Source organism: Triticum dicoccoides, chromosome 6B, assembly GCF_002162155.2.
Source record: "Triticum dicoccoides isolate Atlit2015 ecotype Zavitan chromosome 6B, WEW_v2.0, whole genome shotgun sequence".
In the NCBI taxonomy this organism is placed as follows: domain Eukaryota; kingdom Viridiplantae; phylum Streptophyta; class Magnoliopsida; order Poales; family Poaceae; genus Triticum; species Triticum dicoccoides.
Window position 1 is genome coordinate 499,931,088 of NC_041391.1, and position 15,824 is coordinate 499,946,911.

Genomic DNA, 15,824 nt, shown 5'->3' on the forward strand with positions numbered 1-15,824 from the left:
GGTTGATAGAACTTGAGGGAATATTTGTTCTACCTTTAGCTCCTCGTTGGGTTCGACACTCTTACTTATCGAAAGAGGCTACAATTGATCCCATATACTTGTGGGATATCACCCCCCCGCCCCCGACCACGGCAAGCCGCCGAATCTAGTCCTCCACCACAGTGGTGGACCTCACACCCCGCCGGATCTACCTTCCGCACCTTGGAACCCCCAACTGCCAACTCACTACTTCACCGGAGCCGCTTCAGCGACTAGCTTGTCCACCGCTCCAGATCTCCTTGACCGCCATCATGGTCCACCTCACCGGATCTGCTTAACCGGCGCCCTTGTCCACCACAATGTAGGCCCTTCATTGACTCCCTCGTCCGCCCCTTCACTGGCCCTTCATACAAGCCCTCGTCCGCCGCAACAGATCCGCCTCACCGAAAGCATTGTACAACGCACCTGCCGAAGCCTTCGTCCACTGCACCGGACCCGCTCCACGGATGCCATATTCAACTCCACCGGCCCTGCTTTACCGACACCGCAGCCTCATCAGGTTATTTCGATTTGTGCTCCTTCGATTTTTCTCTTTATCATGCAACTGTTCACTTGCCACAGACGAGCTTTCTTGTATGTCGACAGGTGCCGCAACCGTAGCACCGGAGCCGGTTCAGCGATGGCCATAGCCGGCCCAAACTCAACCGCAACACGAGCACCATCGACGATCCTTAGCTATCAAGTATGACAACGATACCCATACGTCGCCGAGAATCAGGTACTATTATCCAACGGCCGACGCCTACGTTCACTTTCTTAGCATAAGCACCACACCTTTGAATTTCTTCAGGGCATCATTCAATTTTTCATGAGATGCGTTATTGTGCTTGCACCTGTAGGGCCATACTTGTTGCAGTGAACATGTTACATGTGCTAAATTACATACCAGTGCACATATAGTTAATATGCTTTAGTTTTGTCCTAAGTATTACTGTACTTCCTAGATATCACTGCCTACGATTTTTCTTCTTGAATGCTATATTTATGATAATGGTGTTGTTCTGATGCCACCTGTTGGTTCCATCAGGCTGCTTAATATTCTCTATGCTTAATTACACATCAGCAAACTAGCATGTGGTTCCGCTTCTTTTTGTTTGTTTTACCCTACATTTTCTGATGCTAGCTATTACATCACTGCTCCGAGCCTTTGTTCATTACTTGTTTGTGTGCTCTTGATCTTCCCAAGTTGCATGACTAATTTGATGCTTCTATTAATTATGGAGCTGCCAACCCCATCAAGCAAAATATTTGTTCTTTTGGGGCTGGCACCTCGAACAAGCATAAAAATAGAGGGAAGCAGATATATTGTCATGTATGCACACACCCTTCTTTCATTAGTTCAGATGAACCATTAATGATCAATTCGGACTAGTGCATGCGATTAAAATTAATTTTACCTAAATAGAGGGTGCAGAATAAACTACAACAATTAGATTTGCAACCACGGGGTGCTGACGATATCTTCAAAGAACATTGCAACAGCAATTAGGCTTCACAGCAACATATGGTAAGCCAGTGTGTTTTAGTACATGTGAAATGTAATGTGAGTGCACTGCTTTCTTGGCTTGTTCCCTCAACCTGTAATCCTACAGAATTAAAAATAGTTCAGTTGTCTGCTTTGCTGTATTGCTTGATTCTAATGCTTGTTTGTTGTTACGCTATACCTGAGTTGGCCAATATGTCAGCAGTGCCTGCTGTACTATCATAAAGAAATGCATGCCAAGTTCATTTGAGTCCTTAACTTTTCCTCTGAACTTCATCACAAGACCGTCTTCGTAGTTTATATGAGGCCACACTGTTAAGTGGTTTCTCAGATTGTTTCAACTGCTTAGATGCCTTGGCAACTTAAATATTGCGGTGGTACACTCCCTTTCAACTAGGGATGTCAATTGGGTCCCGTTTAATCCCGATTGATGTCCACTAGTGGCATGATAGTTCAAAAGAGTTTTTGCTTTTTGAGGAAAATGAACTATGGAGGTAGCAAAAACTAACTAGATGGGACTGACGGATGTCGTTTATTTGCCACTTACATCCCTAGATTCGTCTTACCATTTTAATTTCTTTTCGGCTGATGCTGCTTTGAACCATTTAAATATAGCTTGACATGCTCGGCAATAATTCGTATGTCATTTACCATGTAAGCTTACTGCCTGGATCATGCGATAACTATCTCTTACTTATGTCCAGCAGAAACCTTTCAGGATGCCGTTCACACTACAACACAATGTACAACCCCAGAATCTATTTGTGGAAGTAGTGCGCCATCCATGTTACCAGATGGTAGCAGTTCAGAGGCAACACCGCCGGAGAGCAGTCTGAGCACAGATATTATAGTTCTTGAGGCTCTACTAGAGGCACAAAACAGATGGTGTGGCTGCCATGAATGAGGTAATCTTTATCTTGAGGCTGGAAATTATGGAATTAGCGGCACACATTATGCAAGGAACCCAAGAATTGGAGGAAGTAAGAATGTTGCATTTGAAGACGGAGGAGGTCCTGCTGTTTCTACTATCTGGAGCCTAGGGTAATCCCAGTTCTTCTTTAGATACCAGTTGAAATTGTCATTAGATTATTGTACTTGCATGTTGTGTCATGTCTCTAAATGGATTATGTTGTAAGACCCCCTATGTTGTCCATGTGTTGTAATGATCCGAATTTTTTAGGCGAGGTAATCCTCAGTACTTGTATGATTGACATAAGGTGAACTGTTTTTTGTGTGAGCATATTGTATTGGATGAAATAACTGTTTGACTCAAAGTGTATCCAACCTACTGAATTCGAACATCACGGCATTTCTAAATCATAATCATATATAAAGGTGGAATAAATCTTTTTTGTGGTTTTGAAGAAATAAATAACAAAACATAGAATTATCTGTGGATATTCGTAATAGAATACAAATTGGATTTGAATTTAGTTTGCCAATGCCCAGGGAAAACATGAATGTTAATTCTCCCAAGTTTTGAACGAAGCGGCTAAACACCCACTATAATTTGTGGGCTGCCTGAAGCAAGTGTTTGCGAGATGGAAATTATTGTCTACCTGTGACACTTGACATCCTTATCGACCGGATTTACACTGTTGTCGATAGGGGTAGACTAGTAACTTCAATCAGACATGACACGACGGCCTCTGAGCCCATTCAGACACGGTGGGCACCAAACGTGGGCGGCAAAACACATTTGATTCAAGCTCGTCCGAAAGACATGTGTCTCTTCCTCCATTTCCCCATTCATACACAATGGGCGGCAAAACAAACTCTCCTCGTCCGAAATCAATGTAGGCTAATATTTTAAATAGGGGCAGATGTGTAACTTCCCTCAGATGTGACACAACCGCCCTACCTGTCAGCCCCGTTCATACACCGTGGACGACAAAACACCCTCTCCTCGCCCGAAATAGTTACCGGCAAATATTTGGGAGATGCGAGATTACCATCCTATCCCCAACCGACACGATGTCCGAAATTTTAAATGGGGGATAAGTTCGTAACTTTCCCACATTTTAGAGAAACGCGTCCCAAAGTTTGAGATCCCCCCTCCCCTCCATTTCCTCATTCATACACCGTCGGCGCCACGATAAACTCCCCACTGCAGCCAGCCTCCTCCGTCCGCCACCCCATCCTCCACCCCATCCTCCACCTTGCCGGAGCCGCTACCCCTACCTCGTCGTCCACTGCAAGAGATGGATGCATCTCATCCACGGCGCTGGACCAGGATCCTTCCATCGCGTCCTCTCGCTTCATCGGCGCCGTCATCCACCTTGCCGTTGCTGCTTCGATGACCGCCTCGTCCACAACAATAGGATTTATCCCCCGACCTGGCCGTCTGCGTCTAAAGTCTTCTTCCCGCCACCGACAACCATCGCACCCGCAGCACCCTCAACGTATCAGCAGAGGCCTGCACGGTGTCGCAATAGACATGGTACTCTTCCATATGTGCTTAAGTTATTGATCTCACCCGGAAAATAGATCATAATTTGTGTACTGTACTTTTCTTGTCAGTACCAAATCGTAGTGGCTAGTTGAAAGCAAATATTGGTTGCGAAGTAGCTTTGTCCGGTTTGCACCTTCATATCCGCCATGGCACGGACACTATATTCATAAAGCTTATGGTTTCCCCCTTTATATTCACTACCATCATCGTAGGTGCTTTGTGCCGTGCTAGCACTGCTCCTCAAGACCTCAACCCAAAGCTTACGTGTTGAAAGACGAATCTGATATGATGCTCATATCACTAAAATAGAGAACGTGTAATTGGTCACGTAATGTTCCTATATTCATTTGAAAAGCATGTGCGCCACCCACTAGTCCAGCTAGTTCCACTTTCCTGATTTTTCTCTTGATGCTTAGGGTTTTCCCCTTTTATATACTCCACTATGATCTGCGTAAATGCTTTCTGTCGTACTAGCATGACTCCACCCTTCAAGCTAAACAACACAACACACAAAATTCGAAAGCTTAGTTGTTCAAATTTTATTGTGATATGATACTGATATTAGTTAACAGACACATTTAATTGGTTAGCTACAGATCCCACTTGAGTTTCCAAATGCATGTCGCGACATATAGAGAGACAGCAGAATTGCATTTCTTTGTCACTTGTTGACTGTACTTTCTTGTCCATAACAAATCTTAGTTGTAATTTCAAAACAAACATCAATTGCTAACTACCCTTTGTGTAGTTTGCAGCTTCAGATCTGCCATCCCACTACCACGATCAACACTGTACTCATCATGGTTATGGTTTCCCCATTTTATGATGACCACGATCAGCCTACGTGGTTCGTGTCATAATAGCACTGCTCCAACCATCAAGCTAAACAAGCTTAGTTGTACAAATTCATATCTGATATTATGCTGATATTAGTAAAACTGAGAGATGTTTAATTGGTCAGCTAAATGTTCCTACTTTAGTTTCGAAATGCATGTGAGCCACATATGGAGAGACTGGAAAGAATAGTATTTCTCTTTGCGCTCTGGTTCATCATGGGTGGCCAACCGACATTGTATTGAAAGACTTGTAGTATCTTCAATCTGCTTGCTCTTCTGCTCTTCTTTAAGATGATCCTCTTCTCTTGCGGTCGACTGGTCAGGTCGAGTTGTTCTCCTTTAGTATATTTGAATCTGTCAGGTCAGGTCGACTTGTTCTTCTTTACTATATGTTGAAGTTGTCATCTGCGAAGTGTCATCACTTCTGGAGCTCTCATATTTTGAGTAGTAGGCCACATTATATTAATGCACACACCAAATTAAAGCATGCATGGCATCTCTTAAAAGAATTGCAGAGATCACACAAAGGGGTTTACAGGGAGGCAGTATTGGATTAGAATCACTTGTGCATTACAAAGATAATCTCACTTGTTTTTATGTTTTCATGCATGTCAGATATTGAACATTATCAAAATGAATATGAGAATGGGCGCATGAGAGGAATATTGCGGAACAATCCACTGGCTAACAAACTAGGCATGGTGGAGGATGGCCTATCTTATTCATCCATCAAGGTGCTTGCTCTAACTTGGCAAGGTTGTATTGGTCGCACATATTTTGCATATGACCTCTTGCATTACTTCTACTTTGTTACACCATCTGCTTAGTTTAAGCATCATATATGAGTATATGCCATACCTATCCATTTTCCATACCTATTCCATGTGTCATCATACTATGTTTTTCCAGTCAAATATTGTTCTTTCGTAATAGATGTCCAAAAGGAAGAGGGTGAGTGCAGATCCTCAAGGAGTACAAACTAGGTATTTGGAAAAGGTAGTGATACCTGTTAAGTCAGATAGATCAACAGCCAAAGAAAACACATGCCCAACTGTACCACACTTTACCCCTACTCTAGTGGCCAAACCCCTATTAGAACTGCTGCGAGCCCAGCGTCAGGTACTGTTTATGATATCAATTCAAAATTTGAACTCCTAAATTTCTGCATCCGCCTTAACTTCTCTCTTGTATGAAAACTTATTTCAGATGAATCTCCTTGCTCAAAGGATCATTTGATCTCACTACAATACTGGGCTCTGCATTGCTCTTGTCAGTACCTCTCTCCCTTTTGTCTTGTAATGGTGTACTTAATTAATTGCTATTTGATCATGTATCATTAGTCTGCACCTGAGCTTCATTATCCTCTGTTTATTCCAATATTATTTGATCTATATTTATTCTTTGCAAAATGTAGAATAATGGCAACGCTTATAAAGAATTTTCTTTGGGGAATTTCTTGAATTATCCTTCCATCAACATGGAGAAGGGCTTTGTCCAGCCCGTGTTAACATGTAATGTAAGTTCATCCTTCCCAACCCTTCAAACTTTGTTCTAGTATAGATTTGGATAGGCATCATTTCCTCCACAGCTGTTTGCTTTGCTGTTTACATCTGATTGGATGTTTGCAACAACTACCAGTTTCAAATTGTAGTTGTAAAACATGTTCCTTATGCAGAACAGATCCATTTATTTTCCTACATAATTGTGAAACTTGTTACGTGTCTCCTTGTTTCTCTTTCAGAGCCGTATCTCTTATGCCAGGCAGAACTTTAGGGAAGATAGTGAGCCAAACCATCTTGAGGACAGCGAGATGACCCCAAGGTCTTGTCTTGATGAAGACAGTGAGTTGAAGATACTCACCAGCAGGTGTGAGACAACCTCTGTGCAGTCACTGCCTCAATCAGTTCGACTTCTTCAGTATCAACTTAAAGCGGAAAGGCTTGCTTCAGCTCAGCTCCGACTTGAAGTCAAAGATGTAATGAAGATGTCAGAGGACTGCCTTGCGCACCATCATGCCATACAACTATGGGTGATGCATCTATCGTTGACACATCTGAGGTCTAATCAGCTTGTTCGGCTGTTTGGGGGGGGGGGGCGACCTGACCAGGCCTAGTGCCTTCTGAAGTGCTCTCAGTTTTGTATATTCTTTTGTCGGCGCGTTTATTTGCCCTACTGGCGAACTTTGATGCCAAGTGGATGTAATATGTGTAATAGCCGTGATAGCCTAGAGTAAGTTTGCTGCTTATTTATTTCTTTGTTGTCTTGTTTATTTGTTTGCTTGTAGTCAGTGCAGTTCTTTTTCCATGGTTTGCTAGTGGCCGCAATAACCTATATTTCAAAACTAGGCCACAATAACCATGGGCTACATATTTACTGTAGTGACATTGGTCCTCCTACGGGCCGTAGAAACAACGGGCCTTCTATGCACCATAGAAACAATAGGCCTTCTACAGGCCATAGAAACAATGGGCCTTCTATGGGCCGTATCATCAATGGGCCTTATACGGGCCATATGATCGATTGGCCAAACATGGGCCAATAACAGACCACATTATGGCCGTAAATGGTCTAGAGTTGGAATCGTCCGTTCACGGGCCGACCATAATAGCTCGTCGTTAATAGGCCGTATTTGACGACGCTATGAAAATGGCCCAATGTATTAACGGGCCAGAAACAGGCAGACTGTAACCACGGGCTAAATTTTGCCCACAAGCAGAAAATGACAGTAACAGGCCGTAATTAACCGAATGCTGGAAATGAGCCCAAGAATAAATGGGCCCTGAGAAGGCCGAAAAATAACATGGGTTGCAAACGTCCCAATGGATTAACGGGCTGTTAATGGGTATAAAGTGATACATTGTTCATTACGGGCTAGTTTCACCACGGGTCGGTAATGGGCCAAGACTTACAAAGGGCCTCATATGGGCCGAAAGACTTCATGTGCCATACATGGACCGGAACTTAAAATGGACTGGAATCATATTGGACGGCCCAGATGACGCTACTGGGCCTAATTAGGATAGGTCGTAACGGGCCCTGGGTTAGTGGGCTATAAATGGGCTATATGCGAACATGCTGTTAACAGGCTTTCCATGGGCCGGCCCGCCACCTTTGGACCAAGTCAAACGGGCCGGCCTTTACACAGGAATGAGCCTCTGTTGGGCCGTGCCACGTGTCGACGTATCATAGGCGCCTTCGGTCCAATGAGTGGATGACATCTGTCCCAACGGTGAGCCGACACGTGTTTCCTCCAGCCAATGCTACTTTTACACATGGAAAATCCCCATTGGTCGGGTCTATTAGCACGTTATCGGATCCAAAACCAGACCCGATAGCTTAACGGCGTTCCGTTACGGTGGATGCCACGTGTCGGTCACCCATGACGAAAGCACTTCTGTGATGCGCTATTTATCGTCATGGAAGTGGACACTTCCGTGATGATAATTTTGGTAATGTCATCGAACACTTCTACGATAGCACAGGTATGACTATCTTGATTCTTTCATAAAATCGTCATGGATGTACATGCGTGACAAAAAACATGACCTACTGTGAAAAACACGTATCATCACGGAAGTGTATTTTTTTGTAGTGTCTAGGCATTCGACGTGATTGTTATATTGTATCACATTATCCACCACTGGGCCTAATCTCATATGCAAAAGAAGAAATCGTGTTAGTGCCTAGATGAAGTTTTGAACACTACTACAGGCCTATTGGGTTTGCAGGATTTGTGAAATGATCTAACATGCCATTTTCGATCTGACATGATTAACATGGGCATTAGCATGCCATCTTCCTTCTTCACAAGATGTTGGAGTGGATGAAAAGTTCCCTAAGAAAACTAGTACATATGAATCCAAAGGAGAAATGCATATGGATTGTAACCATATGGATCAAGCATTGTCATTGTAAACTTGGAAAAGGAGACATGTATGTACTGAAATCCTCCAAAAGAATCCTTCAGAAATCGTAGCACATTGTCATTGTAAACTTGGAAAAAGGTGTCACAAATTTAACTCCCTTATGGTTAAAATTTAACAGGAAAGGAACATCACCTTGATATATAGCTTCTCCAGGCACGGAAAGCATCTCAGGAAAGTGACAACTTGCTCCAGGTTGGGGCCCATAGATTCTAGTGCCAAGACCTTCACTGTTCACAGTTTCACGGTTAGGCTTGTCGGAATCATTTTCTGAATGACAGATGAACAAACATCTTCAAAATTAGAAATAATGTTAATTTGTAGAAGGAGAAGTAGAAGGAGGCTGTTGTACCTGAACGGGTGTGGATCCAATAACAAGTTCGGAGTATTGGTCAGACGAGTAGCCCAACACTATCAATTTCGGCACAGAAATGACATTGATTCTTGTTGGACCTACTTGATCAAGTATAGGTAATCTCTCAAGTGCAGGTGTGTCCTCAATGACCATACCGTGGTACACATCTTGTGATGTCTTCCTGCCGAACCAACAACACACATAAATAGTGCAGAGAGTCATGTAGGTGATGTGGAATGTACTCAACCCATTGAGCGCCTGAAGACGAAGGTACTCGAGTGCAGTACAACCATCGAGCAGGCGCTCCATGTCACCGTTTGAGAGGCAGATGGCGATGAGCTCGAGGTGCTTCAGTCATGGTAGAATAAGAGCGGGCACATCATTAAGGGGGGGCAGGGGGCGGTAGTTCCTGAACTTGGCGACGCGAAGCGTGGGCACGAGGTGGAGCGCGGACGTTGGCAGCGAGCGCATATGCCCATCATCAAAAGTGAGGTCCTCGAGCTGATCTAGGGCGGGGGATCTGAACTAGTCATCAAGCTTGGCTTGGTCCCTGCCGTTGGAATGAAACTTGCCCATTCTAAGGCCTCTGGTTGGGCCAGGGTGACTGCCGAGGATCTTGGAGAACGCATCCAAGCTTTTGCGATAGCCATGGCAGAGCTCGTGGGTGTCGATGAGGTCGAGCTGGGTGAAGTTCCATAGGGGGAACCACCACCGGGAAAGGATGGTTGTTTGCGCCCCACATTTGATTGTGAGGAGGGAGATGATGACTGTAACATATCATCGGGGAGGCTGCTGATGAAGTCTATGCCTACTGGAGTCGCTTGCGGTTCTAGCTTGCGCCGCCTTCGCTTGTTGGCAGGCCCGTTCTCCACCTTTGGAGTCTCCTTGTCAGCGGCACTTTCCGATAGAAATGAGAGTACAAAGAATATTAGTTAAAACAGGGCAGTAGAAAAGTGTATTGGTAACTAGAAGTTATTAGATAGGAATATAGTAAGAAAATGTAATAACAATTGGTTGCTTAAATACTACACAATTCATTTAACATTGCTAGGTAAGTCAACATGCAGATAGTTGAAAAGATAACTTACTTGGAACAAACTCAGGACGAATGATTTTGTCGGGGAAGTTAGCATATATCTCATGACCAGGCCCTTTTATGTTCTGTCCAATTTTAGTGCCATCTTTCAGTACATAAAACTTAGAAATTTCTTTCCAAAAGCCAGCGCAAAAATAGGAGTCACCATGTTCATCAAGTAATACGGTAGCAACGATTGTAAATCCATGGTTTGTGTGCAGTATGACATCTGTGCAGCCTTGATCTATGTAAAGGGAAAATTTGTGCACTACATAATCTGTTGCATAACAAGGGATGCACTACAGAAAATGGTAGGGTTGTTAAATAAAATATGTTAACATGCAAATATGGGCCAAAATTGAAAGAACTGCACAACAGTTTAAATCGAAGGACAAAAATCTATAATTAAACAGATAGGGTAAACATGATGTCATGGAAATATGAGAGTTATCGAAAGGACAATACATCATTAATTTGCCTAATATAGAAAGAAGAGGGTAAAAAATCCCCTTCGACGTATATGGTGCATGTGGCACGTTTTATCCAAATGTAGCAATATTTAGAATATCTTCAGGAAAGTAGGCCATGCGAACCGATTTAGGGTGAGATTGAACATAACACGCACATGCTCAAGTCATCTGATATGGTGAGATGGAATCTCTGGCGGAGGTCGCAAGGTCCTGATGTGTCGGCACACTGTACACTCGATGAATGAAAGAAAACCCTCAAATCAGCATGAATAAAAATGAATTCACGGCGATTTCCGCCAGGTGATTACAGGAGGCAGATGAACTGGGATGAGAGATGAGATAATATCTCATTAAATTAGTTACCTTGCCGTCCATGAAAAAAACCTCATTATGACAGATTCCCCAATCGAGTGGAGCTGGGTCGACCGCGAGCAGCATCAAGAAAGTCGATGGCGATAGGCGGCGACAAGCGGATGTGGTGAAATGTGGTGGGGTTTGCCGGCAACCTGGCGGTGGCGGCAGACATCCAGCTAAGTGGTTACCGCCATGATAGGCGGTGCCATGCATAGACACGGAGGAGCGCTTGTGCAGGTGTGAATGGGGACCGAAGGCATGGGGTGGCGGGTGGGGTGAGGGTTTTTGTGACATGGGGATGGCGAGGGTTTTCTTTTTTCTTTTTTGAATTGGGTGGTGAGGGTTTTCTGTCCCACAAAGAATTTTGGAGGCAACGGTTTGCTAGAGCCAATCGTGTGTGATTGATGCAAGAAGCAAAACGAAAGCCATTGCACACGGTTCCAATTTTGGGAACTGTGTGTGATTGAAGCAACAGGTAAAATGAAAGTCATTGCACACGGTTCCAATTTTGGGAACCGTGTGTGATTGACGTACTACCTCCATCCTGGTTTATTGGTCCCCTCTGTAATTTGTACCAAATTTCGACCAAATATTTGACTAAGAAATGTTTATGCATGTCACAAAAAGTTATATGATTGAACACTATGTTCAAATACGCAAACAACGATATAATTTTTGCTGACCTGCACTAACATTTTGTCAGTTAAATCCTTGGTCAACATTTAACACAAATTACAAAGGGGGCCAATAAACGAGGACGGAGGTAGATTCCATCAACCGAACTGATTGCATCAATATCTCACAGTTAGACATAAGTAAACATAGATTAAGCATACTCAGACATAGATAATAAGCGTACATGTACACAAGCATAGTTCAACCATCATTAAGCATGCTCAAGCGTACATATATAGTTCGATCCCACATCTCATCTCACAAGCCGGCACGATCCCGAAGCTTCTCCAGGTACTCGGTGTACGCATTGTGCTCCACCCTGTGAGCATACTTCTTTTTGAAGGAGCCAACAGCCCGTCCTCTTGCATGTGCCAGAACACTTTGATACGCATCATCAAGCTTGTGGTAGCAGAATGGGCATCGATAGCCGCTGTTCCAGGTCCTAATACGCCTGTTATGCATTCCTGCATAAAGCTCCCTCAGGATTTGCCTCTTGTACCTCCTTTGGACATCTTCATCCTCGTTGTCCACATCGTCAGACATCACCTATACAAATAGTTAAAAAAATGTGGCGTCAAATTAATGGTTACCAACTAATCTCTAGCGAACATTTGGTAGTTGCCAAAAAATGGCATCAAATCAACAATTACATGTCGTGAAGTAGGATTAGGAATTTATGACTATTTATTTATACATATCCATAGATTATGGTTCGATTTTTAAGCACATTTGTCTATGTACAGACCAATCTTGAAGAAAATAATGGCACAAACATATGTAGGTCATTCAAAATAAATTGTCAAGTCATGGCTAGGAATTATTAGCACGAACACTAACCCTAGTCGGATTACTAGCAGAAATCATTTCCACAGATGAAACAACTGATCACTTGTCACTTGTACCATTCAAACAATCAATACACTACACGGATCTAACGAAACTTACTCAGATTTCATGGATTGGGAGAACATAACCATAGGATTTCTATTCCAAAAAGGGGAGGCACGAGTAAACAGAGAAACCCTGGGATCTATTTGACATATGAATGGGCATAGATGACTAACGAGTTATCCGTCGTCGTCGGAGTGGTCGTCGGAGTGGTCGTCGGAGTCGTCACCCGAGTCGTCACCAGAGCCAGTGTGGAACTCAGCCTCCGGTTGTGGAAGCTCAACACCGTCTATGACGACAACCTCTGTCTCCATATCCATGTCGTGCTCCGGTGCTTTAGCAGCCCCGACGTCGCCACTCCCTCCGATGGGGCACTTCGGCAGCATCCTCATACACTGACGACTTTGATGACTGAGAGCGGCGTCGAGGATGCAAGCGGAGAGAGGGGATTGCGTCTGTGGTGAGGATGGGGGGTACGGGCCGCTCGGGCACACCATTAATATGGAGTAGTGGGAGAGAGGCAGGCCATGGTCAAACCGCTAGCTCACCTCCCGATGAGCCTGCGCACTGGACTGCTAGCATGCCTACCGTTGTTTCACACAGCTACTCACACGCCTCCCGATGACACTATGCAGCGAGCACGCCTCCGTCAATTCACACACCGGCACGCACGCCTCCCGGTCTGCCTGCACGGCAGACTGCTCGCATGCGTCCCGTCAACTCATGCCTGCTCGCACGGTCCACGGGTCGCGTGGCGGCACATATATTGTTTTTCTATTTGGATGATTAATGATGCCGCTTTATTTTTTTCTTAACGAAGCATGACACGTATCCGTTGTTAGTCTAATGCTCACGGTTCGAATAAATAGTCCCGCGACCCGTATATTGTTTTTCTATTTGGATGATTAATGATGCCGCTTTATTTTTTTCTTAATGAAGCATGACACGTATCCATTGTTAGTCTAACGCTCACGGTTCGAATAAATAGTCCGTTTGGGATATTGGTTCCCAATTATTAATAATCTCCCGTTTGTAATTAGATAAATATTACATCAAAACAGGTCTCAAATTTGACCAAAAAAAGTACAATGCAACTTTGTATTGGTGTCCATATGACAACATGATAAGTTTCATGAACTTCAAATAAGTTTTGGATGTACTAGAATTTAAAAATCAAGATTCTCATTGTTTGAACTTTGTTGCATGGGGAGTAAACAAGTGCCCAGTGAGACACATGTGTTTTTGCAATCTATTCAGGTGCACTGTCACGTGTGCATGTAGCTTGAATTTGATTTTCGCACATTATACCCGTGGAAAATCAATCAATTAATGTACTAAAGCGTCTTAATGATCTCTGGGTTTTTTCGAAATTAAACGTCCCTCCTTTGGTAACATATATATGTCCACCGCGGGATAATTAATTTAACATGCACCATAGTTGCGGTGGATTCGCGGTGTGTGTGTGTGTGTGCGTCTAGGGGTGGCGAGTGGCTCGCAGTACACTACAAGTTGTGAGCCACCGTGTGGGTTGGCCATTTTGTTAGGCAGGCCGGTGCCACATCAGAGTCATGAATTCGTAATTTAAAACATTACACAATCCTTTCATACATACATGTTTTGGCCTCATGCATTTGATAGTTGTCCTACACGACACTCGATACTCGCGTATGATGCTTTCTGTGGGCCCGCGAGGTCGTCGTCTATCACTTTGATGAACAGCCTCTAGTGAGCTTAATTTGACCAGCAAGGTACGTAGAATCATTTTTGTTTGTGTTGTGGTGGTATATAGTACGGGTCAATGATGTGGGAGGGGACTAGCATATATATATATACACACACACACACACACACACACACACACACTAAAATGGCGCATCCATGAACAAGTACACCTCACTCAGTGTCGGGACTTTTCGGTTTCCGAGGCACGTGCCACATCAAAATTGTGAAAATGGCTATTCAAACATCACACAACACCTCTTTGCGCCACATGCATGCAGGTGGTGGTTATCTTAGCTAGGACACTCACTTGTGACGCTTCCATCTATAGGTCCACGAGGCCATCGTCGATGCATATGTGCATCACTTTGACCTAGCTACATCGGGAGAGGTTAATTAATTTCACCATCGATGAGGATTCTTTTTTGGGTTGTATTACGGTAGGAGCATATAGTATGCGTCAAAGAGGGGGAAGGGGACCATCATATGTAGTACGCTTCATGAACCTCGCTCTGTGTGGGTGCATGGTTTACGGTTTTTGAGGCATGTGTGGCACATCAAAGTTGTGCATTTTATGTATTATATTCATCATATGTTTGGCCCACTAGCAAAGCGATGGTGGTTGTCCTCTCACACCCACTTAAGCGGTAACCAGCGATATCGATGCTTTCCATTTGTGGGCCCGCTTGGTCCATCACTACTTTTTGCCTGACAACGAGAGTGGTTAATTTGACTTAATTAGGAGGGGGTTATTTTTTTACTTGTAAATACAGAATATATATCGCATGCATGTGTACGCATGAATCCCTCCCATCGAGTTGAAGTGGCTAGTACAACGACACGTGATGAACCGATCTCGCTCTTTATGGGGAGAGTGTACGATTTTCGACGCACACGCCACATCAATGTTGTGAAATGGTATTCAAACATGCATGCATGCATCACCTACATACATATGCATGTAGTGGTTGTCTTCAAATGGTACACTCCCTTGCATGGTTATCGGCGACCAGCCTATATATTTATTCGTGGGCCCGCGTGGACATCCATGATCACCTTGACTGACAACAAGATAGGTTACCATGGCAGATATTCTTCATTTTGTTCGTGTTATCGTAGTATAGGTCGTGGTGAGATTCATACCTAATTAAAGTTTGAGCGCATACACTATGCACGCGCACGCATGCATGAATCCCCGTCATCGGCTTGAAGTGTGGTGTAGCATCCATATGCATCATCAACCTAACCCTCACTCAGTGTGGGGATTTCTAGTTCAAAATCACGGTGCCACATCAAAGTTGTTCCATTGTGTACTAAAAAACACACCTGATCCATACATATGTTTGTGGCACACACATGAAGTGGTTGTCTTTGGGGACTAGCTAGCTACTTGTGTGATTATTGGCGAGCTAGCCTATCTGGGGTCGCATGGACGACCATCACTTTGACCAGCAACAAGAGAGAGGTTGTACAACCAAGGTGGATTATTCTTGGTCTGTTTTACAATCAATCTTGGTGAGATGCATCTCTGGCCCACCGACTTAAAAGTGTGTGT